Source organism: Lissotriton helveticus, chromosome 5_1 (genome assembly GCF_964261635.1).
Source record: "Lissotriton helveticus chromosome 5_1, aLisHel1.1, whole genome shotgun sequence".
In the NCBI taxonomy this organism is placed as follows: Eukaryota; Metazoa; Chordata; class Amphibia; order Caudata; family Salamandridae; genus Lissotriton; species Lissotriton helveticus.
In genome coordinates this window covers 193,820,481-193,848,352 of record NC_136065.1, presented here as the reverse complement: position 1 = coordinate 193,848,352, position 27,872 = coordinate 193,820,481, and the positions used below count along the sequence as shown (strand labels likewise).

Here is a 27,872-nt window from a genome sequence, read left to right as displayed (position 1 = left end):
TTGTTCCAAGCCTCCAATAAGCATACAGTTTCCTAAAGTAGAAAATGAGTATTTCAATAATGGTTTCTATATCTTAATTCATTAATGAAACGGAATTTAAACGTTCAAATTAGGCATATGAATGTGTAAAGTAGCGAAATAATAAAACTGAATATATCATTTTACGGGTTCTGAACGTTCCCTTATGCCTAGACATAACCAACTTTTGTTAGTAAATGGGACAAGTGTTAATAAATAAGTAAATGTATACAAATAAAGATCAAGAAAACGTCTGTCATTACTCAAAATCTAAACAGTACTCAAACTAAACATGCTGTTCGTCCAGACGTATTCTCTGCTTTAAAGTAGGTACATAGCATATTAGCTTTCACCACGTATCCAATAAACCCCTTAATGCTATTTCTCATCATACATATTTCCATCTAGTATGCTTCATGAAAAAGTGGACATAAGTTGATATATTCATTTGTAATTAGTTTAAGCAAAAACTCGCTACGACAGAACCCTAAAGACTTCAAAGCATATGTGATTGTCCCAACAGTGTTAGAATGTCTCAATAGAAATTAGTGACTCTGTGCATTGTGAAAACATGGGCTAAAAGTACTATGCTGTAAAAGAAAAGCAAAAATTCGGAAAAAAGTATACAAATTGGAGAAGGGGTTTTTTTTGGGAATTACCTGATCTGAATGATCAAGGCGCGTTATCTGTTGAATGAGGATAAAATTGTAATCAGCACAAATAATGAAAGCCGGTGTCAGACAAGCGTTAAACAGACTACGAAGGAATAGTCAGGATTAATGAGGGAAAGACTCACCGGGAGACCGGTGATAATTCCGTCCCGGTCCTAATCGGGATGTTTATGTTTGTAGGAGAACGGTACCGAAAGTAATCGGTTGCCGTTTCGTCAAAATGGGGATCGTGTGTAACAGTTCACACAGCGTCGGTGCTATTCGGGCTACACAACCAAAAGAAGGGAAAATATTATTGTGGTAAAGTGGTTCGGTGACAAAATGCAGCGAGAGGCGAAAATCTCCAAAGAGACCGTTTCTATGGCTTACCTGTTTGCCCGTGGGTTGAGCCGAGTGCAGCTCCTGTTTCCGAATGCGGGAACAAACACCACGCGGTTCACGCCCATAAAATAGGGCAGTTGCAAAAAAGACTAGACCGCTCAGGTTGAATAATAGTGGGCAAAAAATAGAAGAGTTACTCAAAAGGATAATCAAAGTCCCCTTCATTTGCACAAAGTGCATATGTATAGGTAGGGGACGCGCAAATACGTGAAAAAAGAACCGGGTGAAAAATAGAAGGCTAATAATAGGACCCCCAAAAAATTAACCAAGGGGATGAGTATTTTGTAAAGAAAGGTAGAAGTCGAAATGATCGGTGTGATTCAGAGTATTAGTATGGACCAAAATTAGTCCCATGAGTAAAAGACTAAAACAGCGTGTTTGTTAATATTGTGCCTGTTTAACAGTTGCACCACAACATTTTTAATAGTCCCTAAAATCTTTCTCGTGGTGAGAAGCGTAGGCCATAACAGTATTATGGGTTGTTCTAAAGAGGGTGAAACGGAATTAAAAGGCTCTCCTTAACAGCTAGCATGGAACAAACTCCATAGGAAGGTTGAACCATTATGGAAGTGTTTGGGGTATATAAAGAGAACCGAGAAATAAAAATGGAAAAAGTGATCCATTTTAATATTTTTCAAAATTTTATATTTCTTATCCCTGTGGTCGGCAGAAAAAACTGGAAAGCAACTCCCAATCGGGAGGAGAAGGAAACATTACCCTCAATGTCTAGGGAACATAATAACCAAAACCTTAGTGGGTATAATTGGTGACATTATTCATGGTAATTCATTCCACATTTTTATCAACATAGTTATTTATAAAACTCAGTTAGAAAAATTCATATAAACTGGACATATTCTTTGTGAATTCGAGTCTACACAATACTTGTATATTGCTACTTGTTACATTTACCACTGCACATTATCCTCATATACAGTAGTGATACTTCATAACTGTTTGTGATAGCATCTTAATAATCCTAGCCTAAGAAGAAATGTAATTCATCATCTGTGTTTTGGCCTCTGTTGGTAGAATCCAGACGCATGATCCATAGTGCTTCCTGCCTTCTAAGGCGAAGTTCCCTGTTTCCACCTCTTACTGAGGGCTGTATCACATCAATGCCGTAGAACGTGAATGACTTGTTCTCTCCTTGTGCAGGACAAGAGGCCATATGTATGGCCATGGGATATCGTGGGTCCTTAGTGGCATAAGCCCTAGCATGTTCTCTGATGCGTTCTTTAAGTGCCCTGATCGTACTCCCCACATATCTGCTTTTACAGGCGCATTCAATGATATATACAGTGAATTTTGTGTTACAGTTAATGTTGGTGTTGATTGTATACTGTTTCGATCTGTGATCCTGAAATGTCTTGGTTCCATGTTTGGCCCACCTGCACATCGGACACATGCCTCAGTCAATGTTCTGTCAGCACTAAGGATTGTGTATACTTAAATGACAATGATATGAACATGCGCTTCACCACACACATTAGCTCTACATGTGTTTCCTTTTTGGATTTAGAACTATACATCAAGGATGGTATCCTACAAAGTAGATTATTCCGCAAAGAAACAGCATGTAACTCAATACTTCACAACAAGAGTTGTCATCCTGATCATCAAAAAAACGGAATCCCGTATGGAGAATTCATACGAGCAAGGCGGAATTGTAGTGAGGAACAGGAATTCGAAACTTGCTTACAAGACATGCAGTCCAGGTTCTTCAACAGAGGTTATAACCCTCAAATTATTTCCAAAGCTGGTCAAAAGATCACAAAAACCAGCAGAGAATCAACTTTGGCAGCCAGACGCCCAAGAACTGATATTAGAAAACAACCAGTGAGACTTGTGACAGACTTTAATGAACTAAGTCCTGTAATACGAAAAAGTTTCCAGAAACATTGGGGCATCCTTAGTGCTGACAGAACATTGACTGAGGCTATAGGCAATCATCCTCAAATTACTTTTCGTAAAGGGAGAAATCTCAAGAATAGACTAAGTACTACTGTGCCCAAAGCTACAAGAACTTGTGACTGGCTGACTCAAAAGTCCAAAGGCTTTTTTAAATGCGGCATGTGTCCGATGTGCAGGTGGGCCAAACATGGAACCAAGACATTTCAGGATCACAGATCGAAACAGTATACAATCAACACCAACATTAACTGTAACACAAAATTCACTGTATATATCATTGAATGCGCCTGTAAAAGCAGATATGTGGGGAGTACGATCAGGGCACTTAAAGAACGCATCAGAGAACATGCTAGGGCTTATGCCACTAAGGACCCACGATATCCCATGGCCATACATATGGCCTCTTGTCCTGCACAAGGAGAGAACAAGTCATTCACGTTCTACGGCATTGATGTGATACAGCCCTCAGTAAGAGGTGGAAACAGGGAACTTCGCCTTAGAAGGCAGGAAGCACTATGGATCATGCGTCTGGATTCTACCAACAGAGGCCAAAACACAGATGATGAATTACATTTCTTCTTAGGCTAGGATTATTAAGATGCTATCACAAACAGTTATGAAGTATCACTACTGTATATGAGGATAATGTGCAGTGGTAAATGTAACAAGTAGCAATATACAAGTATTGTGTAGACTCGAATTCACAAAGAATATGTCCAGTTTATATGAATTTTTCTAACTGAGTTTTATAAATAACTATGTTGATAAAAATGTGGAATGAATTACCATGAATAATGTCACCAATTATACCCACTAAGGTTTTGGTTATTATGTTCCCTAGACATTGAGGGTAATGTTTCCTTCTCCTCCCGATTGGGAGTTGCTTTCCAGTTTTTTCTGCCGACCACAGGGATAAGAAATATAAAATTTTGAAAAATATTAAAATGGATCACTTTTTCCATTTTTATTTCTCGGTTCTCTTTATATACCCCAAACACTTCCATAATGGTTCAACCTTCCTATGGAGTTTGTTCCATGCTAGCTGTTAAGGAGAGCCTTTTAATTCCGTTTCACCCTCTTTAGAACAACCCATAATACTGTTATGGCCTACGCTTCTCACCACGAGAAAGATTTTAGGGACTATTAAAAATGTTGTGGTGCAACTGTTAAACAGGCACAATATTAACAAACACGCTGTTTTAGTCTTTTACTCATGGGACTAATTTTGGTCCATACTAATACTCTGAATCACACCGATCATTTCGACTTCTACCTTTCTTTACAAAATACTCATCCCCTTGGTTAATTTTTTGGGGGTCCTATTATTAGCCTTCTATTTTTCACCCGGTTCTTTTTTCACGTATTTGCGCGTCCCCTACCTATACATATGCACTTTGTGCAAATGAAGGGGACTTTGATTATCCTTTTGAGTAACTCTTCTATTTTTTGCCCACTATTATTCAACCTGAGCGGTCTAGTCTTTTTTGCAACTGCCCTATTTTATGGGCGTGAACCGCGTGGTGTTTGTTCCCGCATTCGGAAACAGGAGCTGCACTCGGCTCAACCCACGGGCAAACAGGTAAGCCATAGAAACGGTCTCTTTGGAGATTTTCGCCTCTCGCTGCATTTTGTCACCGAACCACTTTACCACAATAATATTTTCCCTTCTTTTGGTTGTGTAGCCCGAATAGCACCGACGCTGTGTGAACTGTTACACACGATCCCCATTTTGACGAAACGGCAACCGATTACTTTCGGTACCGTTCTCCTACAAACATAAACATCCCGATTAGGACCGGGACGGAATTATCACCGGTCTCCCGGTGAGTCTTTCCCTCATTAATCCTGACTATTCCTTCGTAGTCTGTTTAACGCTTGTCTGACACCGGCTTTCATTATTTGTGCTGATTACAATTTTATCCTCATTCAACAGATAACGCGCCTTGATCATTCAGATCAGGTAATTCCCAAAAACCCCCCCTTCTCCAATTTGTATACTTTTTTCCGAATTTTTGCTTTTCTTTTACAGCATAGTACTTTTAGCCCATGTTTTCACAATGCACAGAGTCACTAATTTCTATTGAGACATTCTAACACTGTTGGGACAATCACATATGCTTTGAAGTCTTTAGGGTTCTGTCGTAGCGAGTTTTTGCTTAAACTAATTACAAATGAATATATCAACTTATGTCCACTTTTTCATGAAGCATACTAGATGGAAATATGTATGATGAGAAATAGCATTAAGGGGTTTATTGGATACGTGGTGAAAGCTAATATGCTATGTACCTACTTTAAAGCAGAGAATACGTCTGGACGAACAGCATGTTTAGTTTGAGTACTGTTTAGATTTTGAGTAATGACAGACGTTTTCTTGATCTTTATTTGTATACATTTACTTATTTATTAACACTTGTCCCATTTACTAACAAAAGTTGGTTATGTCTAGGCATAAGGGAACGTTCAGAACCCGTAAAATGATATATTCAGTTTTATTATTTCGCTACTTTACACATTCATATGCCTAATTTGAACGTTTAAATTCCGTTTCATTAATGAATTAAGATATAGAAACCATTATTGAAATACTCATTTTCTACTTTAGGAAACTGTATGCTTATTGGAGGCTTGGAACAATTTAATGAATGAAATATTATGGTTTAGACCACATCAAGGACAGTACTTAACCATGTAAAGTCACCGCACGCCACAAATTATATGCTTATGATAAAACTTATGAATCTCTCATTTAGTATAATATATACCAACCATTTTTGAAGGCCGTATGTCACTACACACAACCTATTACACGCGCTATTAATATAGACCAGATATATAAACTTCTCGTGAGTTATCTTACCCAAAGTCACCTTCTGTCTCTTTTTCCCATCCTTATCTTTTTTGGTTTCCACTTCACTGGTGTCCCCACCCTCCACACATATTATATGTATATTTTGATTATTTTTTCCTTTTGTTTTCATTTTCTTTTTTGTATACATCCTTTTTAGCCCTGAAGATTCACAGCCACATGCTGTGATGAAACACGTGTAGGCTAGAGTGATAAGCACAGTGATTCTGAGGAAAGAACACTGTTGAACAATAAAACCGTTTTGAAATACTTATGCGTGTTTGATCTATCCCATCGCTTCAACCATTTTGACCATTTGAAGATTGAAATTAGATTTGATACACTAAGTGTGCTCTGGATGCTTGTTCGATCACGCAAAACGTGTTACCAAGAAGAATAATGGCTCGTTGAACCCAGTCAGGCAAGGCGTCCAGAGAAAAGCCACCCAAGGTCTTCGCATCCTCTGCCATGTCCATAATCTTTGCTAGGGGCCCTGCTTCGCCTATATGTTTATCTTGGTATGAGCACCACTATCTGTCAATGCCCTTCTTGGGGTCACAGACAAATTTAGCAAGAAATGTGACAATTTTAGCGTCAATTTCTGGTGTGAGGGCCACTTTTCCCTCTAAAGATGGCCTAGGGCACTCTGCCTTAAGGAAACCCTTCACCTCCAAATCAAAGAGCCTACGCAACCTGTTCGCCATGTAGGCAGCCACCTTGGGAGCTGGGTACCACTCCGCTGAGCATGGATGAAGTAGGGCATTTTTGGTAGTAGGGAGCCAAGATCTGGAGTGGTCCTCATCCCCATCTGAAGTATTGTGGGAGTTGTCACCATGCCCAGGATCGATTGGGGGTTAAGGGCGTTCCCTGAAGGACGCAGAGCCTGAGGTTCTTCCACAGGTTGGGATTCCATAAAGACCTTCTTTAGGCATGCGAAAGCATCCAAATCAACCCCTGGATCATCTGCACGTTTGCGCTTGTCTGAGGTAGGACTAGGGGTAGCTGGCTGCCCTGGAGGTAGGGGGGCTGAAGGCCCAGTATTGTCTTCTCTCTGAGAGAGAGGCTCCCTGAAGAATCCCCCCTTTTTTGTTGAGGACTTACTTCCTACATACCAGACAATTGCGGAAGATAGGATGTATGGTATCCCTCTTTCTTCACTATTATATATTGTTTTGCAGTAGTGTATTTGAGTGGTCCTGGCGAAAACCTTTGGATTAAAACACTCCTATTTAGGCTGAAACATGTAGACCCCCCTTTTTTGTCCAACTATTAACAGTTATTAATTCAAACTGTTTTCACCTGCTTTTAATCATTGACACCACAATGCTCCTCTAATAAAGTTTCTTTCAACATTGTGGTAGCCAATTTTAGAATCACTTTTTCCTGATTTTTTGCACACTGTTTTTCACTGCAAAACCAGAAACTCACCACTATACACACTTGTCCTTGGCACGATCCATCACTGGAGAATTTGGATTAAGGTGACACACGATTACAACTAGTGAGTCACTTATATCTGGACCATCTTCCTCTTCAAATCCCAGATGATGAAGCTCTGCCATTGGGTGGGCTGATGGGATTCATTTCATTCTCACTTGCAAACATCACCAGACTGACCATAGACATTGTTCCTCTTTTCACATGTTTACGTATCAATAGACCAGTGGTATTTCTTTTGTTGTGATACATTGTTAATGGGGGTTTGATACCACGTGGTCTTTAAAGATTTTCCCCTAAGACCCTCTTTTTGAATATTTTATTTTTGTGTCTCTAGAGCCGCTTGGGCGGCGGGTCAGATCCACTTCTAATGTTTTGAATCCAAACCTTTGTTAGCTCACTTTGGTAACTATATCAGTGCATGAAGGATGGCAGATTTTATGGGTCTTTCTTTCGGAGATGATATGCTCAATTCAATTCTTACAGAAAATCTGAGCATCATAGACTCTCTATCCACTGTGACATTGAATACACAGGATGACTGGGGTAAACTTTTGAACCTCAAGAAAACACATACACGTACGTGTATACATGGACAGGTCGTGGCAGAATATTTACATGGGAAGTGTGCGCCCACGGGACTCATTGTCACGAATGCCCCCCGCCTGTTCCTTACAGATAAATTGTTTCTAAAAGACTGGTCTTGATTGCATGGCGGTGCACCCGGGATTGGCTAATTTTAATAATAACAACAGCCAAAAGGGTAGCAGTCGCCTTGCTGATAGAGATCCAAGTTCTGGAAGGGCAAATCAAGACCACTCTGACTAATACCGTGTACAAAAAGAATCTTGACGAAACCAATAAATCAAACAAAAAATACAGAGATTCGATTCTTTTCTCAAAGATAGAGAAATTCAAAAAAGATTTAGCACGCTTTTCTATGGAGAAAATATATCCTTACACAAGCGATACCTATAATCCTCCCGTATTCAACAACAAAGGTAGGCGATACGGTTCGAATTACTCCACTTCATCGGCAGAGGAGAGTTCTAGTGACTCAGACTCCTCAACAAATGGGAAACAACAATGGCAAGGGAGAGGCCAATACAACAGACCTAACCGCAGAGGTGCCAGACAGGATAATTACTACCAACAAGGTCCATGGTGGCCCCCCGCGCCCTGGAGATACCAACAACCCCAATTTCTACCTCAGATGCCCAATTTCCAACCTCCACCTCCGTGGTTTGACAACTAGGATTTTTTAGGACAAGGCCGTGGCAGGAACAGGGGCAGGAGGGGAGGTCAGCCCCAAGTTCACTGGCAGGAGGACCAGACTTTCTCAAACACACGGAGCAGACGTGGCCAGATGCAGCAGCAACAACAACAGCAACAACAGGCCGGTCCGAGCACCGAGGTGAGGATCTCATAGTCAACCTTAGTTCAAGGACCCTCACTGATATGGAACAACAGATTTTAAACAAAGGGTTAGGCTTCGTTCCAACAAACAGAAGTGACCCATTTCAGCTACGTAGTGAGATCGAAAAATTCTTCCGTAAAATACGCCCCCATTACATCTTTAACAGCAAGGAAGATGCAAGAGATGAAAGGGATGTGAATACAGGTCTAAAGAAACCATCAACCTTCACCCCACTCCTCCAACAAGTGCCTCCTGAAGTAGGAGCTTTCGAACGAGCTGTCACTCACGACATCATGGAACTTGACGAAATGCGATCTGACCAGAAACATACTTTTCAGAACCTATCAACCCAAGAAAAGCGGGCGGCTGAGACCCTGGCCAGAAATAACACGATCAATATCAAGCCCGCCGATAAGGGCGGGGCTACGGTTATCATGAATACTAGCGATTACCGAAAAGAGTGCCTGAAACAACTTAGTGACACGAAATCCTATTGGATTTTGAATACTGACCCCACAGCAAGACTTATCACCGAAATTGGGACTTTGGTCGAAGAGGCAAGTGCGGAAGGGTGGATTACAGCAGATGAGGCTAAATTCCTCATAACCATCCATCCAGTGACACCGTACTTTTACACACTGCCTAAAATTCATAAACCCCAAAGACCTCTGCCCGGTCGCCCAATAATTTCAGGCATTGGCTCCCTTTTGGAGCCTCTCTCCACCTTTGCAGATCATTTTCTGAGACCTCTGGTGCAAACCATGCCCACCTACCTTAAGGACACTAAGGATGTTCTTAGGCTTCTTCCTGAGGTGGAGTTCAACATCGAAACTGACTTCTTGGTAAGTTTCGATGTTGAGTCACTCTATACAGGATGAAACTCTGCAGGCGATCAGAAATCTTCTGGAGGAGACCGAGTGGGACAGCATCACCCCAGTCCATTTCGTAATGGAATGTGCCCGCATCGCCATGACTGAGCACTTTTTTGCATTTGAAGACACCCTGTTTTTACAAAAATCGGGTACCTCAACGGGGAGTTTCTTTGCCCCAAGCCTTGCCAATCTCTATGTCCACATCTTCGAGGGGACATGTGTCCTCAACCACAGCAACCCTTTTTTTGATCAGGTGTTGCTGTGGAAGAGGTACATTGACGATATTTTTGTTATCTGGCGAGGGTCGGAACAGACCATCTTGGATTTCCAAATTTGGCTGAACAGCAAGAATGTGTTCCTTAATTTTACAGTGGAGTACAGCAAATTGGAGCTTCCATTCCTGGACCTCCTGATTTTTCCATCTGATGGGTTTCTTGGCAGCAAGATGTATCGTAAACCAATGGCCAGGAACTCTTTGCTTACCTACACTAGCCACCACCCAAAATTTCTCCGGGAAAATTTGCCCTTTGGACAATTCCTAAGGATTCGCCGTAATTGTACGGACAAACGCGATTTTGAAGGTTTTGCTAAAGACTTATCAACCAAACTAAGTCAACGAGAATACCCCAAAACATTGGTGCGCAAGGCCTTCAAAAGAGCCACCAACAATCACCGTGATGCTCTTCTGGGACCCCCTGTGATAAAACCTCCTCTGGACAAACTCACTTTTGTCACCACCTTCAGTACCCTTTCCAACAGAGTACAGAAGTCTGTCCGGAGGCACTGGAAAATCCTTAATGTATCTGGCATCTCTGTCCCGACTCCCCTATTTGCTATCAAAAGAGGGAGGAGTCTGCGAGACAGTTTGGTACACACCAGACCAAGGATGAGTACCACTGAACAAATACAAGGCAACACCCTGTGGAACCTCCCAGCAGTTCAAGGTCACTACCCATGTGGATCCTGCACAGCCTGTCCACAAACACAGAAGACCCTGACTGTTGACATTGGCACTGACAGGCCATGGCTCCTAAGAAGACACACCAATTGTAACAGCGAACGAGTCATTTATCTGGTTACCTGTCCATGCTCCCTACGTTACGTAGGAATGACCACAAGGAAAGTTAAAATGAGGATAAATGAACATAAGAGAACAGTGAGGTGTAACAAACAGTCGACCCGTCTCACCAGCCATTTTCTTCAAATGAAACACAAAGCAGAAGAAATTAGTTGGGTGGTCTTGGAACAACCTTATATACCCAGACATGTCAGCGATATCTCACGCTACCTTTTCTTGAAAGAACAGAAATGGATATTTAAACTGAGATGTGATGTAAATGGACTGAACGATGAAATTCCCTGGGCCATGATCTAACCCATTTGAACAATTCCACTAACGATCAACTTAGTTACCACAATTCTGTTTTTGGCACCATCAAGGGCTGACCGCAACAATTCACCCCTGTATCTGGTCCTAAAGGCAGCATCATCAGACTTCTCTTTAATGTAAATACGACAGGTTAATTATCAATATTTGCAGACCATACTACTCTGCTTTGGTCTGCTCATATTAACCTGACCTCAGGACCAACTGGTCTGAGAGACAACAAATACAAGAAAACATCCCAAATCTAGATGTCAGTTCTTGTTTATCTCATTTCTTGTCTATCTCATTATCCTTCTGTAAACAATAAGCCCTCTTTCTCGACGTACATAGGTATAAGACACGGACTTCGCTCACCACTAATACGACATATTGGTCTTTAGCACCTAGTTCCGTGGAGAGGAGACAGTGGGCGCACACACCCTCCATGTTACAATCATATAGGGATCACCGTCCCATTAAGATATCAACATATGCTCCCTCGAGGCCCTGAGGTACTCCTATTGCCTCTTAGGAAATGTCTCTACCAGCACGTCGAACAACCCGCTTTACACTTTTTTGCTATTTTTATTAAATGTGGGTGTTTTCACGGTGACGCTGGTATATAATCCATATTACACACATTACGCACTACTATGGCGTTTTCTTCATCGATAGTCTCTTCATAAAACCGCGCATGTGTAGTCGATACGAAAGCCTCTTTTTCTGGCGCAGACCTGGCCTTCCACTATGGTCCGCAACTCCGGATGGAGTTTGCATAGACATCCAACTATTTCCGGTTTTCACTTAAGCCTCTCAATGTCGTTCGTTCGACGCATGCGCACCGGCAAGCATGTTGTTCTCTGCCAGGTCCGCTGCAATTCTTTTGGGCGGTGATACAAATTAGAACATCTCATTGGCTCTTGTCCCATTCGGAAGCGCGAATGACAACCTTAACCGGTACCTCCTCTCCGATATAGCATGAAAGGAACCATTTCCGCTCTGTCGATCATTTCCTGTGTTTGGCGCATGCGTACCGGTAATGTAACGGTTCCCTACATGGTCCGCTATAATGCATTTGGGCGGTGACAGCGTCTAAAGCATTTTCATTGGCCCATGCATCACATATAGACGCTGTCCTCACATCCCGCCGGTACCTCCCCTTCGGCTTAGGACTCGCCAGGGGTACCGACGGAGAGGTGAGGCCTAGCACGTCGCTCAGCACTTCTGTTTCTGTATTTGGCCGCAATTCCGAGCGCAGGCAAGTCCTGCTTCTCCCATTGCCTGACTAGTGATAATATAGCAGCTTAGAGCAGTACCCTTTGCTACTCCATGGTATCATTGACTTAATATAGGACTCTGACCCAGCTTGGCAGGATATTTTCTGTATAACATCTGTTTCTTAGGTGCGCTATGTATTAGATCAATGTCAATTGCGCTATACTAATGCCTTTGTATCAAGTACTCAAGCGGGCATCACAAGAGCATCTACACCTTTTGAGAGACCATGTTTTTTCTGCCTTCTTCTATAAGCACATCATTTGTACCATTGTTTAATTCATTGTGGAAGTCGGTAGAGGTTGACTATAATAGTCCTCTATCTTCTGTATTCATATATAGAGCGGGGCCTCCACACCTGAGCTGTTGCGAGGCGAGGTGAGGTGTTCTCCCACGACGAGTTGGGTGAGTTACAACTATTACCAAGTTCTTTTTCTGATCTATTATGACAGTGAGGTTTCAATGATTGACCTACATGTGACCGAAGTATATATTATGTCTATGGTTCACTGTCTGTACTTTCTTTTGTGTTTGTTTGCAGGAAAGAATCCCCCCTTTTTTGTTGAGGACTTACTTCCTACATACCAGACAATTGCGGATGGTAGGATGTATGGTATCCCTCTTTTTTCACTATTATATATTGTTTTGCAGTAGTGTATTTGAGTGGTACTGACGAAAGCCTTTGGATTAAAACACTCCTATTTAGGCTGAAACATGTAGACCCCCTTTTTTGTCCAACTATTAACAGTTATTAATTCAAACTGTTTGCACCTGCTTTTAATCATTGACACCACAATGCTCCTCTAATAAAGTTTCTTTCCACATTGTGGTAGCCAATTTTAGAATCACTTTTTCCTGATTTTTTGCACACTGTTTTTCACTGCAAAACCAGAAACTCACCACTATACACACTTGTCCTTGGCACGATCCATCACTGGAGGATTTGGATTAAGGTGACACACGATTACAACTAGTGAGTCACTTATATCTGGACCAACTTCCTCTTCAAATCCCAGATGATGAAGCTCTGCCATTGGGTGGGCTGATGGGATTCATTTCATTCTCACTTGCAAACATCACCAGACTGACCATAGACATTTTTCCTCTTTTCACATGTTTACGTATCAATAGACCAGTGGTATTTCTTTTGTTGTGATACATTGTTAATGGGGGTTTGATACCACGTGGTCTTTAAAGATTTTCCCCTAAGACCCTCTTTTTGAATATTTTGTTTTTGTGGGGTAAGGGCGTTCCCTGAAGGACGCAGAGCCTGAGGTTCTTCCACAGGTTGGGAATTCCATAAAGGCCTTCTTTAGGCATGCGAAAGCATCCAAATCAACCCCTGGATCATCTGCACGTTTGCGCTTGTCTGAGGTAGGACAAGGGGTAGCTGGCTGCCATGGAGGTAGGGGGGCTGAAGGCCCAGTATTGTCTTCTCTCTGAGAGAGAGGCTGCCTGAAGAGCCAAGATTTTCTTCTCCAGGGGGGCTACAAGTGGTGAGACAGCCTTGAAGATGGAAGTGTCTATCACATGGAAGCAGGTAATCTCCTCCTCTTCCCAATAGTCCTCAGAACCCTCAAAGCCTGACAAAGTAGGCCAACTGTGAGAAGGGGCAATATGTTGGGGTTCTAATCCTGAGTAATAACAATCAGTCTTTGGAAGATAGGGCTTAGAAACCACTTGGGACAAAGACTCCTTACTGTAATTGGGAAAAAAAACATCACCAGGGAATCATCCCACCAATTATCTCAGACAAGGCTAGCCTTACCCTTACGGTGTCATTCCTTCAGGTGGTGGCTCGCTAAATATCTCTCACCATTTGTGAGGAGAAAACTGCCCAGACGTCAACTCGTATTCGAGTTACAGAAGCAAAGCAATTAGGCTTCCAACATATCTTTTGCTGCAGCCGGACGGGCTTCACTGCACTCTTACAGTGAAACTGATGTGCGCTGGCTGCCGGGGGGTCAGGACACACAGCGCACATATGAAATTAGTGTGCCGGGCCCCTGGCGGTCAGAAGACCGCCCCTCACGTGAGCCAGCAGTTGAGTCACAACCGCATAGGAACAAGAACGTTCTCGCGTTCGTCTTAAACTATGAAAAAAAATCACTGTTATCAACAAAACTCCCAAATCAGCAGTTAGAGACACAATACTACTAGCTTAGAAATACAGACCGTTGCAGAGTTACAAAGCACACAATGGTGAGGGAAAACACTTATCTGAATGCTGCTGGAGCAGTGAAGAAAGAGGGAGATAGAAGGGCTGCAGGGACCATTATATAGAAGGCATCACTGTGATTGGATGCACTGTTTCAGTTTCTTTTTCCCAGTGGCTCATGGGAAATGTAGTTGTGTTTATAAAAATGGTTTTCTTTGAAAAGGCTGCTGGAAAAAATAAAGAAAACAGCCTAATTCTCGCCTCGGGTCCTGCCATGGAATGTAACATTTCCTAGCTTTTATAACGGAAACATTCAATTAAATTAGGGACACAGAGTCATTACGCTAGGGGTTTGAGGCCTGACTGTGCTACCCTGTATGAATGCCACTGATCATGGAATGATGGCGATGACTGGGTTTGGAGTAAGTAATCAAAGCTTGATAAATGTTATTGGCTATGGTGCTGTGTAGTCATGGATGATATAACACAGAAGCTTGGTGACCATACTTGATAGGTAAATGTTACCTTCGATGTTTAGTGATCTTGACCCATTGATCTCTATTGCTCCACAAGTGATGAATTGACAAAACAGAACTTGGCCGGAATGATTCTGGCTGATGTCGCACAAAGGAAAAGGTGACAGGAGAGTTAACAAGGGGCTATGAAGGAGCCCTTGCAAATTCATTGGATGGAATGATAGTTCACTGTTTCCCCTGTGGTTCATGCGATTTGAAATTTTTCCAGAGTTTCAAATCTAGCTGCTGTATAAACAAAGCAGAGAAAATAAGGTATAATCCTTGCCTCCGTGTCCTTAATAGAATTTAAACTTTTCATTATGAAAGCTAAGAAATGTTACATTCTCTATAAGCAAAGCCCGATCTCGGACTGTTGAAAAGTAGACCCTCACCTTGAACAGGGAAAATCTACTGACATCCATCATCATTGAGTACTATGCATCTAACACCATTGAAGCTATTCAAGGAAAAATAGAATCAATCATTGAGCTGGATGGAAGCGGAGGAGAGGTGACTGAAATTCTCCTTAGCTACAAGTCGTTGACACACCTGGCTTCGAAATTACAACGAAGACAAAATGTTGAAGTTAAAAACAAACCAGAGAACCCAACATGCTTTGACACTGATTTACTATATGAAAAACGAGTAATAAGGGACACATTGCAAGCAAGGCCCCAAAATAGAACATACAAAAAGAAATTTTGGAATCTAAGGAAACTCTATAAACTATTGATAAAAGATAAAAAGAAGCAAGAGCATGGGGCAAGGTGAAAGCAGACCTAAAACAAACAATGGGCCTTAGTAAGATAGGGCTTTGAGGAACCTGTAACAGATTTGTACACAGGAAATCAGCCGGGACGCTTGGCTGGAACACTTTTCTTACCTCTACTCTACAGCAGTTCTAAAGAAGCTGTATCTCAAGCACAACTGCCTTAAAAATTGGACAGAGAGTTCACAGATGAGGAAGTATCAGAGGCAATACTGAGCCAAAAGCACATACAAACCCTAGGACTAGATCAAATCTCTGCCGATCTATTTAGATCAAATGCTGTCCTATTCGGCACTTGTCTGGAAAGCAGTGTTTTATGCAGTTCTGTTAACAGGGAAAGTCCCTTCCTCCTGGAGATCAGCTATAATAATTCCTACATTCAAAAAGAGCCAAAAATCAGCACAATGAACTATCAACAAATCTCACAGGGAAAATCTATGGAAAACTCATCCTGAATCATTGAAAAGAATGAACAGACAATAAATTCATAATTAGCAACTTACAAGTCGCTGTCAGACAAGGAATGGGCAAAACAGACCAAGGAATAAGGCTCTACGCCACTTGCATCAAATATATGAAATTAAAGAAAACGACACCATTCCTGACATTTGTTGATCTGAAAATAGTATTTGACTCAGTTGACAGAAACCTATTATGGATCACTGTAAGACACCGAGGGATACCCACCAATCTACTAAGTACCTTACAATGGCTATACCATGACACCATGGCCAGACTGAGATACAGTACAAAAGGGTAATGTACAAAGGTGTTTTCTGACTCAGATTGGAATACGCCAAGGTTGCATGCTAGCCCTGATGTTATTCAATCTGTATATCAATGACGTTGGGAAACACCTTGAAGTTTCCTACAACTAGACCTTCCAATATGTGAAGGAGAAAATGCTCCTGACCTTCTTTAAGCTAACAACACTTTGTTGGCCTAACAGAAATAGCCATGCATTGCTTATTGTGGGGCTTCAAACACTACTGCGCTACTAAAAAAAAAGAATAATCAATATCATTTATTCAAGCGATGCGATATTGTTTTAATATTCCGTAGTCCTACACTCCGAGTTCGTAGCATTTAGAAACAGGTGAACTACGGAGTGTAAATTGAGCATATCTATTAACAAAACAAAATACCTTACAATGAAAACCTCACCTCCTGCTAAAGAGTATTTGAGACTGCCTGATCCTGTCATATGGATTGCTACTCAAAAATTTGGAAGGTTTCCAATTCAGTAGAAGTTTCCTACTTTCTGGTTTAAATCTCAAAATACTATTTCGTAGCTCTATGCAAAACACATCCAAGTATGCCCCCTTAATCATGAATGTATCTTTTAACACATAGCTTGCAGGCTTTGCTAAGACCTTTATCGGACATACATTTTGCAAGGTACATGCAGATTTCAGAGCTCCGGGTAAACAGATCTCCTTACGCCCCTCGGTCTAACTGACAGATTGAGAAGAAAAACAAAAAGAGTAAGATATTGCTTTTGTAAACTAAGCACTCTTAAACAGAAGAGGATATAAAGAAATGAGACAAGGAAAGAAAAACACAAAAAAGGAAGAGTACAAAAAAAGAGAATAGGAGAGGCAGAAAGGAGAACATGAAAGGAAGAACAACAAAAAAATAAGGAGTGAAAGCAGGAAAAAAGTGAAGGAAGAAAAGGAGTAAAGATGGAAGGAGAAAAAGTACAAAAAGGAGGGATTGAGGAAGGAAAGAAAATGGAACAAAAGGAATGAGAGATTGATGGTAGAAAAGGAAAGAATGACAATGATGAAAAGAAGGAAAAAATGACACGAATGAAAGGATGTATGGAGCTGGAAAAAAGTGAAAAGAAAAAGAATAAGCAGTGAAAGGGAAATGAGGAAAGTGAAAGAACTGTTGAGAAAAAGAGAAAGAAAAGAAAACTGGAAAACAGGAAAGGAGAGGAAGAGAGAATGGAGAGGAAGAAACAAAACAAGAAAGATGGTGAGAAGAAGTGAAAAAAATGAAGAGAGGGAAGGGGAAAGGAGATAAAAAGGAGACCAAGTTCCTCTCAGGTGAAGTAAGAAAGGAGATCTGCACTTGCGTAGATTGGTCAGTTAGATTGGGGTGTGACCTTCAAATTTTCCAACAATCAGGCTGGCATTTAATACAAAACTACATTAAAGGCCAATTGGTGCAGGAGAGGGGCCTAAGGGGCAGTGGCAAGGAACAGGAATGCAGATTAGTAGAAGTAATACAAGAGAAAACATTGCAGGCCCAATTCACAAATACAGTTAGTCATTTGATCTAACCTTAGACCAAACATCTGAGTTTAGGATTTTGTGAATTCACAAAGAGCATCTACCAGTACTATTTTTACGCCCAAAAGGGGGGCGGATATCCTCCTTAATGCCCGGTAAACTTAGAGGTTTGGGCTTAATTTTGCTTTGTGAATCAGGCCCAATATTTTGTAAAATACCACATTTCTGAGGACTTTCAAAACAGAGTGTGCGTTCTCGTCTATGACAACATTCCTGCTAAATCGTCAACAACTCACCATACCCGACTGAAAGCACCTGTACCCAACTAATGATTAGAAAGTACACCTGTTGTGGGGTGAAACACCTGCCCTCCTCCTCTCCTCTGAGACTGGGTATGCGGCGCGCTCAGAACCTACCGCCGTCACTGGTACCCGACAGAGAGAGTACGTCAGCAGCCGCTGGGCATCGGAGACGTCATCCGTGCCAGCGCGGGAAAGCGCAAACAAATCACTGCTCTTTTCATTGCAAGTCGACTTCAAGCGCATAGTAAGAGCGCTGCTGATTTGCTGATTACTTTCTAATTTAAATTGCGACTGCGATACAGTTTATTTTAGCGGCCATGAAGAAACTTCTGCTATGAAACTAGCTCGCTGTTTTATGACGTGAGAAGACATATCTGTGGGGTTGAGCAGCGTTTAAGTTATCGGATAAGGTGAGGGAAAGGTGAATATGTCAATGAATTCTTGCATTTGCGATGAGAGTGAAAGCTCCGGTTTTTACCCAGAACTGCCACGTAACTTAATTTTAACCTAAACTTTCAAGCAAAACAAGCAATTTCGAAAAGTTAAAAAAACATTACTTTCGTTTTATAGTAGGTTTGGAATTTTGGGGTTTTATGTAATGATTTTAAGCGTCCATTACTTGTTCACTATTTGTCTTTCATTAAAAACATTAATTGTCCAACCGGAGAGTGGGTACGACAGAAAATATTGCGACTAAACATAGCTGCCAAGGTCTCATATTGCCATGTGTGACATTTTCAGAATTTCAATGTTATTAAGAGTGATATTTGAAGGAGTATGAGTGACTTTCTCGTGAGCAAAATGAAGCAATGAAGACAAGGGAACATACATATCACAAATTACAACCATTTGTGCAATGAGACACTATACTAGCTCCTCAGTAAACCCCAGCTGCCCTGTGTTGCAGGGGTGAAATGTCTAGTAGGCATTACTGCACTGTGTGAGATGGACATCAGTGAAGTTTGAATGGGAGCATCTGAAGGATGTGAAAGGCCTAGCGTTAGGAAGCGCTAATGTGCACACTCCAACTGAGCAACAAAGAGGTGGAGAGGCATGGATTGAGAGACACTGGGACATAGATACAGTAACAGACGCGTATTTACTGATAATGGGATTAAGAGAGTTAGACATGGGGGCATAAAGACATGGACAGACTGTCACTACAACTTAATGCAGACACAGGGTGGAAAGGTACAGGGAACTCACACCAAAAGGTAGGGACGCGTTAATGGGGCATAAAGGTATGGGTGAATTGGCACTGACAATTACAAACAATATGTAGAAAGATAGAAACAAACTTAGAGGAACTGAAAGAGACCGAAAACGTGGTAAAAGGCTTAATAAATGAATGTGGCTTTAAAGAGGTAGTAAAAAGTGAGGAAATGATGCCAAAATCAACTGTATTTATTGCCCAGGCCCAGTAACACAAGCAGTTTTTTTTATTTATCATCACATGAGGCCGTACTTCTTCCTAGGTTAACTTTTACCCAAAGTCACCAGTCAATTATGCTACAAAAAGTCACAAAACTATACGTTGTTTACTAGCGCCACAGCCAAACACTTCACAAAGTCAGAGAATAGCAAGGCTTAAAGCAGTCAGGTTTATCTCTTACCTGCTGGAAAGTGGAGTTCGAACTGCTGGTAACACTACAGCTGATGGAAATGGTTTAGGAAGGCAGTGGGGCATATAATCGGCAGTCCCGCTCTTACTTACACTCCCGTGCCTCGACCTCTCTCCTCGGGCTGTGTCCATGAGGCCTCAGCACCTTAAGCTTCTATGCTTCCCACATCTTTAGGCCTTAGCATAACACAGTATGTCGACAATGCGCGCACGGCCGGCTATGAGGTAATTGGACTTGCAAAACATTCAGTTACTCTAATCTGCCCGGGCCTAAAAACTGGTGCTACTTTAAGTGTTTCTTCGGTTCAGGCTCGCACTGTATAAAAGTACAAAAATAGACAACACAGAATATCAGAGATATTAAGTGTTCTCAAAACACGGAAACTGTTAACTGCTACGTATTCCATAGAGCGCATATAATACAGAGAAAACTGTAACTGAAACAGTTTAAAAGATTTTTATCACTGCAGCCCATGGTGTTAATCGAAACTCTGGTGCGTGGCTAGTACTTACTTCGAGTCTTTACCTGACCCGCCTCCTTAGTCCAGGGCTGTCTGCTGTTGTTCAGTGACAGACACTGTCCTGGGTGGCCTCTGCAACCGCCGGTCACAAGCTCCATGATGTGAGCACTTCGGCAATTAATTGAATTCACCGCAGGTGTACAAGTACTGTACTGTACTTGATGGCGACCCGGCCAGGTGTGAAGCAGCAGCAGGCAGTGCTACGAGCTCTCAGGTGCCGTGCTGAGTGAGGCTGCCAGGCCTTCCAATGCAGTTAATAATGCTCTGCGCAGCCTAGGGTTCTAATGAGTTATTCATGATGCCAACGCAGACAGCACACAGAGTGACTGCCCGTCAGCACTCGGCACGCCTCCACGAGACCCCGCGGATTCCTGAATCCTATCCGGCTTTGACTTCCTTCCAGACCAGAACTTTGAGGTCACATCCCCCCGGCGGCGCCAGCCAGTACTCAACCACTGCTGAGGGCAGGTCCCGCCCGGGTGTCTCGGTGCCCAGCACTGCCTTGGCCGGGTGATGTCAGCATGCACAACTGGCAGAAATTTCAATGCAGCCAAATCAGGGCTATTAAGATACATTGTAGCAGGCTGCAGCAGTGATCATTAACTGTTACTGAGCCTGTGCTGGTGGCAGCGCCCGGGTGAGCAAGTCTGCAGGGAGCAGCAGAGCCAGTGCAGAGATGTCACAGGCACCTGCACAGGCGCTGAGAGACTGAGACAGTGGCATTAAAATGCGTGACAATGCATTTCAGTGCGGTGGTGAGGAACACCACACTGAAATGCGTTAGTGTCACGTCTAATGCGTGATACTTGGCAGGCCTGGGGGTACCAGTCTTCCCCTATCTCGACGACTGGCTGTTGAAGGCAGGCTCGCCCCAGACTGTTGTCTCCCACTGCCAGACTACGGCTGACCTCCTGCATTCGCTGGGGTTCTCCAGCAATGTGCCGAAGTCACACCTGCTCCCCTTTCAGAAGCACCTCTTCATCTGAGCGGTTCTGGACACAACGCAGTTTCGGGTGTATCCTACCGAACAGCGAGTCCGGGATACTCAGGCTACGATTCCGATCTTTCAGCCTCTATCCCGGGTTTCAGTCAGGTTGCCCCTGAGGCTGCTGGGTCTGATGGCATCCTGCTGGTCTATCATGCCAGGTGGCATATGTGGGCTCTGCAGTGGGACCTGAAGTTCCAGTGGGCGCAGCATCAGGGGAATCTGTCTGATTGCATCCAGATCTTGGAGGGCACTGCACGTCAATTGCAGTGCTGGCTAACAATCCAGAATTGGGTTAACGGCAGATCCCTCTCCCTTCCCCAACCAGAGTACACAGTGGTGACAGACGCATCCCTTCTGGGATGGGGTGGCCACATGGGAGAGGTAGGGATCAGAGGCCTCTGGTCTCTGGCAGAGTCCGGGCTCCATATCAACCTTCTGGAGCTCCGGGCGATCCGTTTCGCACTCGAGGCATTACTTTCCTCTGTCAAGGGAAGAGTAGGGTAGGTGTTCACAGACAACACCACCGCCATGTGGTACTGCAACAAGCAAGGCGGGGTGGGGTCATGGACCCAATGTCAAGAGGCCCTCCGCCTCCGGACATGGCTGGAACATCAGGGCATATCCCTTGTGGTTCAACACCTGGCAGGTTCCCTGAATGCCAGGGCGGATCAACTCAGCCGCCGGTGCATGATGGATCACGAATGGCGTCTTCACTCGGAGGTGGTGCAAGGTCTCTTTCAACAATGGGGAGTGCCTTGGTTAGATCTATTCGCCACCGAAGACAACCCACAATGTCAGTAAATCTGCACGTTGGAATTTCCAAGGCGGCACTCGCTAGGCGACGCTTTTTGTCGCGGGTGGAGTTGCGGTCTATTGTATGCCTTTCCGCCTATACCACTTCTACCCAAAGTGCTGAAGAAGATCAAGCGCAACCGGGCCCAGGTCATTCTGGTGGCTCTGGATTGGGCACGAAGAGTCTGGTATCCCGAGCTGCTCAACATGGTCATCAATCCTCCGATCCGACTGTCTCTTCGGAGGATCTTCTGTCGCAGCAGAAGGGGACGGACCTCCACCCGAACCTGTCCAGCCTCCACCTCCTTGTGTGAAGACTGAGCGGCGGCAGTTGAAGTCATTTGACTTGCCTCACGAAGTTTGTGCTGTAATCATGGCAGCCAGGCATCCCTCTACTAAGACGATATACGCCTGCCGCATCCTTCAAAAGAGGAAGAGAGGCTCCACCGTCTGGACCCAAAACGTGTGCTTTCTTTTTATCTGGATCGCACCAAACTGTTCGGGTGGATGACCAGCTCTTTGTTGGCTACGTGGGCGCTAAGAGAGGTCGGGCCATATACAAGCAGACAATCTCCCGATGGGTCGTTTTGTGTATCAAAGCCTGCTATTCTCTAGCGGAGAAGGAGCCTCCAGTGGGGCTGAACGCCCACAGCCACTACTGCTTTGTGACGAGGAGTTCCTCTAACTGACATCTGTCAGGCAACTACGTGGGCATCGCTGCACACGTTTACGAGACACTACTGCCTTGATAGCCAAGTCCGGAGAGACAGCTTCTTTGGCCGTTCTGTTCTCCAGGACTTTCTGGTGTGAACTTGGTTTGCAGACCCACCTCAGGGGTTGGTATTGCTTCGGTATCTATTCTAAGGTAAGGAATCTATAACTAACTGTTTCTTCCAGATTAACAAGTTACTTACCTTCGGTAACGATGTATCTGTAAGAAACATAGGTTAGTTATAGATTCCTTACCGCCTCACCAATCCTTCCCATTCTGCGAATTGTTTTCCAGCTCTCAGGACATCCTTTCTGGGCCCTAGTTTTGTGCACCAGTGGTCAGTGTCTTGCATGGCTCTGCGTTTCTGGCGTAGAAAGTCGTGTACAGAACTGACGTCAGCGGGAGAGAACGGCGTCTCAGTAGCTACCGTGATGTCATCCCAGCGACCACGACACCAACGACGAACGTGGTGCCGACCGACGCCACCTTCCGACGTGCAGAGGTACTGCTGACGAAAAACTTTCCCAATCCAGTCTTACCCCTTTTGGTAATTCTAAGGTAAGGAATCTATAACTAACCTATGTTTCTTACAGATATATCATTACCGAGGGTAAGTAACTTGTTTATCTCCACTCACACCAATACCTTAAATGCTAGTCACTCTCACCTTAACCCTTGTGCAAGCAAGCTCAGCACATGCAACATGAGCCACTCACTATACATCTGCAGTCAAAACCCAGATTTCCATCAACACATCCTCACATGTGTGGCAACTAAGAGCATGGTGGAGACTCAAGATCTGGGAGCATCTGCACAGTAGACAGACACACATCCTTTCTGTGCACTCACTGTCCACTTGCCTCACCACATGTACCACCTAGCAAGTCAACAGACATCACAGCACTCATAATACAACTTGTGTCAGAAGGTTTACGTTTCCTCAGGGCTTGCATGAGGCTAGAATGGATCCACCTCCAGGCAGCTCCAAATCTGAATGTCGTTATGACACAGATGGTTGGAGTGGCCAGGTGGGGGAAATGGTGTTGGGTAGGGAACAGCTGGGAAGGAGACCTGCAAAATAAGGTTCCAAATTGTTACTTTATGCAACCGTATAAACTAGGAACAGATAAGCTATGTAAGCAAATTAAAGGACTAACTATATTTGCTTTTTTTGTCTTTTTGGGAGATTTATAGTAGAAAGGTAGGCTATAGGTAAATACAAAGTATTTGTTAATAAACATGTACAGAAAATATTCCCATGTCTAACTCTAGTATTCTTCGAGCTAAGGAAAACAGTTATACCCACCCATGTTTTCAACTACTGCACCTTTCTCCTTAATTCTTTTCCTTTGCTTCTTATTGATTGATTTTCTTAGATTTGGCAATTTAGAAGAAATGCGGGACCTGCCTCGCAACTTTTTACAAGATTATTCCAGTTGAGTTCCTTTAACTGTTCAGGATACTCAAATAGTCATTCCTAGAAATCCAGAGACCTCTCAGATCAGAGGTCAAACAAGCAATGCTGCCTTTATAACTTCAAAACGAAATCGAAATGTCTTTAGTTCAAGTTTGCCTTTACTTTAGCACAAAACAAAAACGGAATCTCTCCTACCCGAGTTCCAGAAGAGAAGAGCTCTCCGAAGTCCTTTCTTAGCTGCCAGCTGAAACCGCCGTGTGTCCTGAAAACTCTCCCGGTGATTGCTTCACTTCTTAACACCCATTCCGATCTGAAGGCAGGAACGGAAGAATAGCGAGCGTGTGCGGTCGGGCGTGGCTTCCTTTTATAGCGAGGAGCCGCCCTTGAGGAGGGTGACATTTTTGAAGTAGCGTGTGTGGGCGTGGCCAAATCCCCGTATCACTAGAGCAGCTAGACAGGAACTCGTCAATAATGAGAGCAAACAATAGAAAATATAGCGCATGAAACAAACTTGTGCAAGTGAAATAAAACATAGCGCATGAGACAAAAACAGCGCAAGTAAAGAAGCAGTGTACAAGAAGTACTTAGACACTAAGCCATCTGTGTACACCCCTTATGGCATTTCCAACTATATCGAGGTGAAGAGCTAGCATAGCACATTTTGCAAGAGACATAAATCATTTTGCCACAGACATTGCGAGGGGATGATATTGCGCGGCACAAGCGCCTGCCACGAGACGTGACAGCTCCCCTAGAGCCGCAGCCCAGAACCGGTGAACAATCAAAATATCGACTTCAAAATATCGACTGGACATAATATCGAGTTTTAAATATCGACTGGACAAAATATCGACTGGACAGAATATAGACATCAAAAATATCGTTTTTAAGGTAAGTAAAGTAATAACGACTGCTAAAAATATAGACAGTTGAAATATCAAAGTATATAATATAGGTTATTAAAATTATCTAATTTTTAATTATATTGAATTTTTATAGTGTTTTTTATGTTATTATATGTGTGAAAAGTGTGTATTTATGTTATAAATAATAATAATTAATTACATTTGTATTTTTTAATTTTTGCGTTATTTAATTCTGAAGCGGGTTGTGGGTTTATAGGGGAATAGGGTGGGAAGTAATTTAATAATAATTAATTAAATATGTAAATTTATTTGTTGTTATTAATTTTTTATTATTTGTTAATTTATATTTGTTAATTTTTTTTTGTCCTCATATCCACCATGGTAGAAGAAAGCCATCTAAAACCAGCCATAGACCCGCTGTCTCAGTATTATACTGGATGGAATCTTATGGAGAGGGGGGGCCCGAGATCCCACAGCTGTTGCTAGCTTAGTCTCATTATTGGCTACCATTGGGGAAACCCACAGCATGTCCTGAGCCGGGCTTCGACCGGCTATCTGCTGGGCACATGGCTGAAACATGGGCACCATAGTAGTGTAATCATTGGACCCGGGGAAAAAAAAAAAAAACGGCTCTTTTTTGTGCCCAAACAAGCATGTGCCAGAAGGCTCTTTTATTTTTATTCCCCAGTCTAGATAGGTCCATTCTGGCCGTCTGTAAAATAGATGCCAACCAGTCCCCGTGGGAAGGAGGTAGAGGGTCCTTCCACCTCCTGCAGATCTCCCTCCTTACCAAGAGGACCGTGTAGAACACTAGGCTTCTAGCTGGTCCTTGTGATCCTGTCAGGATCCCAAAAATTACTAACGATAGATCAATGATAACTGGGAAACCCAACGATGTTGTAAGAGTCTTCCCAATAGCTTCCCAGAATGTAGCAACCCGTGGGCATTCAAAAAACATATGAGTGTCTGATGCTGCCAGCAGCCCACACCTTGGACATGCCACTGGATTCCCTAAAGCAAATTTAGATAGCCTCTGTGGAGAGTAATACGCTCTATGGAGGGTATAAAGATGATTCCTGCGAAGCCATGAGGGCTTTACTATGCTCTTTAAGAGCTCAAATGAGGTGGACCAAAGTTTTTGTAGATCTTGACCCGTTGTTAAGGCACCCCACAGATGGACTGGTAGCGTAAATTCCCCATCAGATTCCTCAAGGAGCAGTTTGTACCATTTTGAGACCTCATTTTTAGATGGACCAGTACTCACTAAGTTAGTTATTAATTGACTGTACCCTCCAAGAGGGAACCTGTTTCTTTTTAAAGGTGGAATTTTATAAGCCTGTGTCCAGCTACTCATTTGTAGGTATTTAAACCTCGAAATGGTTGACCCTGTCCTATTCTGGAGGTGCTCCCACGAAAGCAAATCCCCCTCATAAAAGAGATCCCCCCCATACTTTAAGGCCTGCCTCTTTCAGAGGCATGGCTAGGGTGTCTTCTAGCCTGGCCGGGCTTTCAGGTAACCCCCAGAGGGGTGTCTTATCACAGAAATACCCTTGTTTGATTGAATTTGTTAACTCATTCCTCATTTTCGCTAATCCATATAGGACCTTCAATTTGATCTTTTTAAAGAATTTCGGGTTGCCAAATTTGAATAGGTACCCCTACTGGCTAAGACCTTCCCCCTCCAACATTGCTGAAAACATCAGGCCTACCCCGTGGTCAGTCGTTTTTTTTAAGAGCATTCGAGTATGAGACAGCTGAAACGCCCAAGCGTATAGTTTTAGATCTGGGGCAGCTAAGCCCCCCTTCTCCCATCACCTTTTAAGCTTCTTCCAGGCAATTCTCAGTAGTTTTTTGTTCCAGATAAAAGAAGTAATATCTGACTGTAATTTAGATATGTAAGTCTAATCAAAATAAAGAGGGATGGTATTGAAAAGAAATGAGATTTTGGGCAAAATGGACATTTTAATCAAGTTTACTCTCCCAATTAAGGACAATTGTAGATGGGACCACGATTGCATCAATTTTCTACATTCTTTAGAGACTGCTGTGAGGTTTACAATAGCAAGTTTGTTGAGGTCCTTTATTATATTTAAGCCCAAATAGCGCATTGATTCACCCGCCTGTACTTCCAACTCACTCACATCATCGTTCCAAACCAACATCTCTGTCTTGGAAGTGTTGATCTGGTACCCTGATATCTGACCAAACCCCCAAGCGATTTCAAATATTACAGGAAAAGCCGTGGTTACATCTGATGTGAGGATAAGCAGGTCGTCGGCATATAGAGCTACCTTTCTCTCCCACCCTCTGTGACAAAAAGATCTGATGGTAATCTCTCTCCTCAGTTGTTGTGCGAGAGGCTTAATGTAGAGGTCAAACAGCAGGGGGGAGAGCGGACAACCCTGCCGAGTGCCTCTGGTTATAGAAAAAGGATCTGACAACTCCCCATTAATCAGTAGGCTCGCCATTGAGTTACGATACAACAGACCAACTGTTCGACGGAATCCCTCACCCACGCCGAACTTGGCCAAGGCCCCCGACAGGTACACCCAGTTGACCCTGTCAAAGGCCTTAGTTGCGTCCAGCGTGAGGACAGTCAGGGGCAAGTTCTGTGAGACTGCTGTATCTATTGCCCCTATTAACTCATACGTCAGTTCGTATAGCTGTCGCCCCTTTACAAACCCCTTTTGATCTGCATGAAGAACTGACGGGGCTACCAGGGCCAACCTAGAGGCCAATACTGTGGTGAAGATCTTATAGTCCACATTTAAAATTGAT

At 43.1% G+C, this 27,872-nt stretch overlaps 1 protein-coding gene and 1 long non-coding RNA gene across 4 annotated transcripts in view; one reads left to right on the top strand and one right to left on the bottom strand.

Annotated features, from left to right (window-relative positions):
• The window catches only part of LOC144754316 (uncharacterized), a 315,958-nt gene extending 297,607 nt beyond the window's left edge, over positions 1–18,351 (bottom strand). For all 3 annotated transcript variants that reach the window (XR_013594696.1, XR_013594694.1, XR_013594695.1), the window contains exon 1: positions 18,221–18,351. This is a non-coding gene — a long non-coding RNA (uncharacterized LOC144754316). The remainder of the gene's footprint in view (positions 1–18,220) is intronic.
• Positions 18,352–18,510: 159 nt separating this feature from the next.
• PAPPA (pappalysin 1) overlaps positions 18,511–27,872 on the top strand; it is a 1,283,063-nt gene continuing 1,273,701 nt past the window's right edge. Inside the window, exon 1 of the mRNA XM_078641985.1 lies at positions 18,511–18,587. The gene's annotated coding sequence lies outside the window, so the exon portion shown is untranslated. The remainder of the gene's footprint in view (positions 18,588–27,872) is intronic.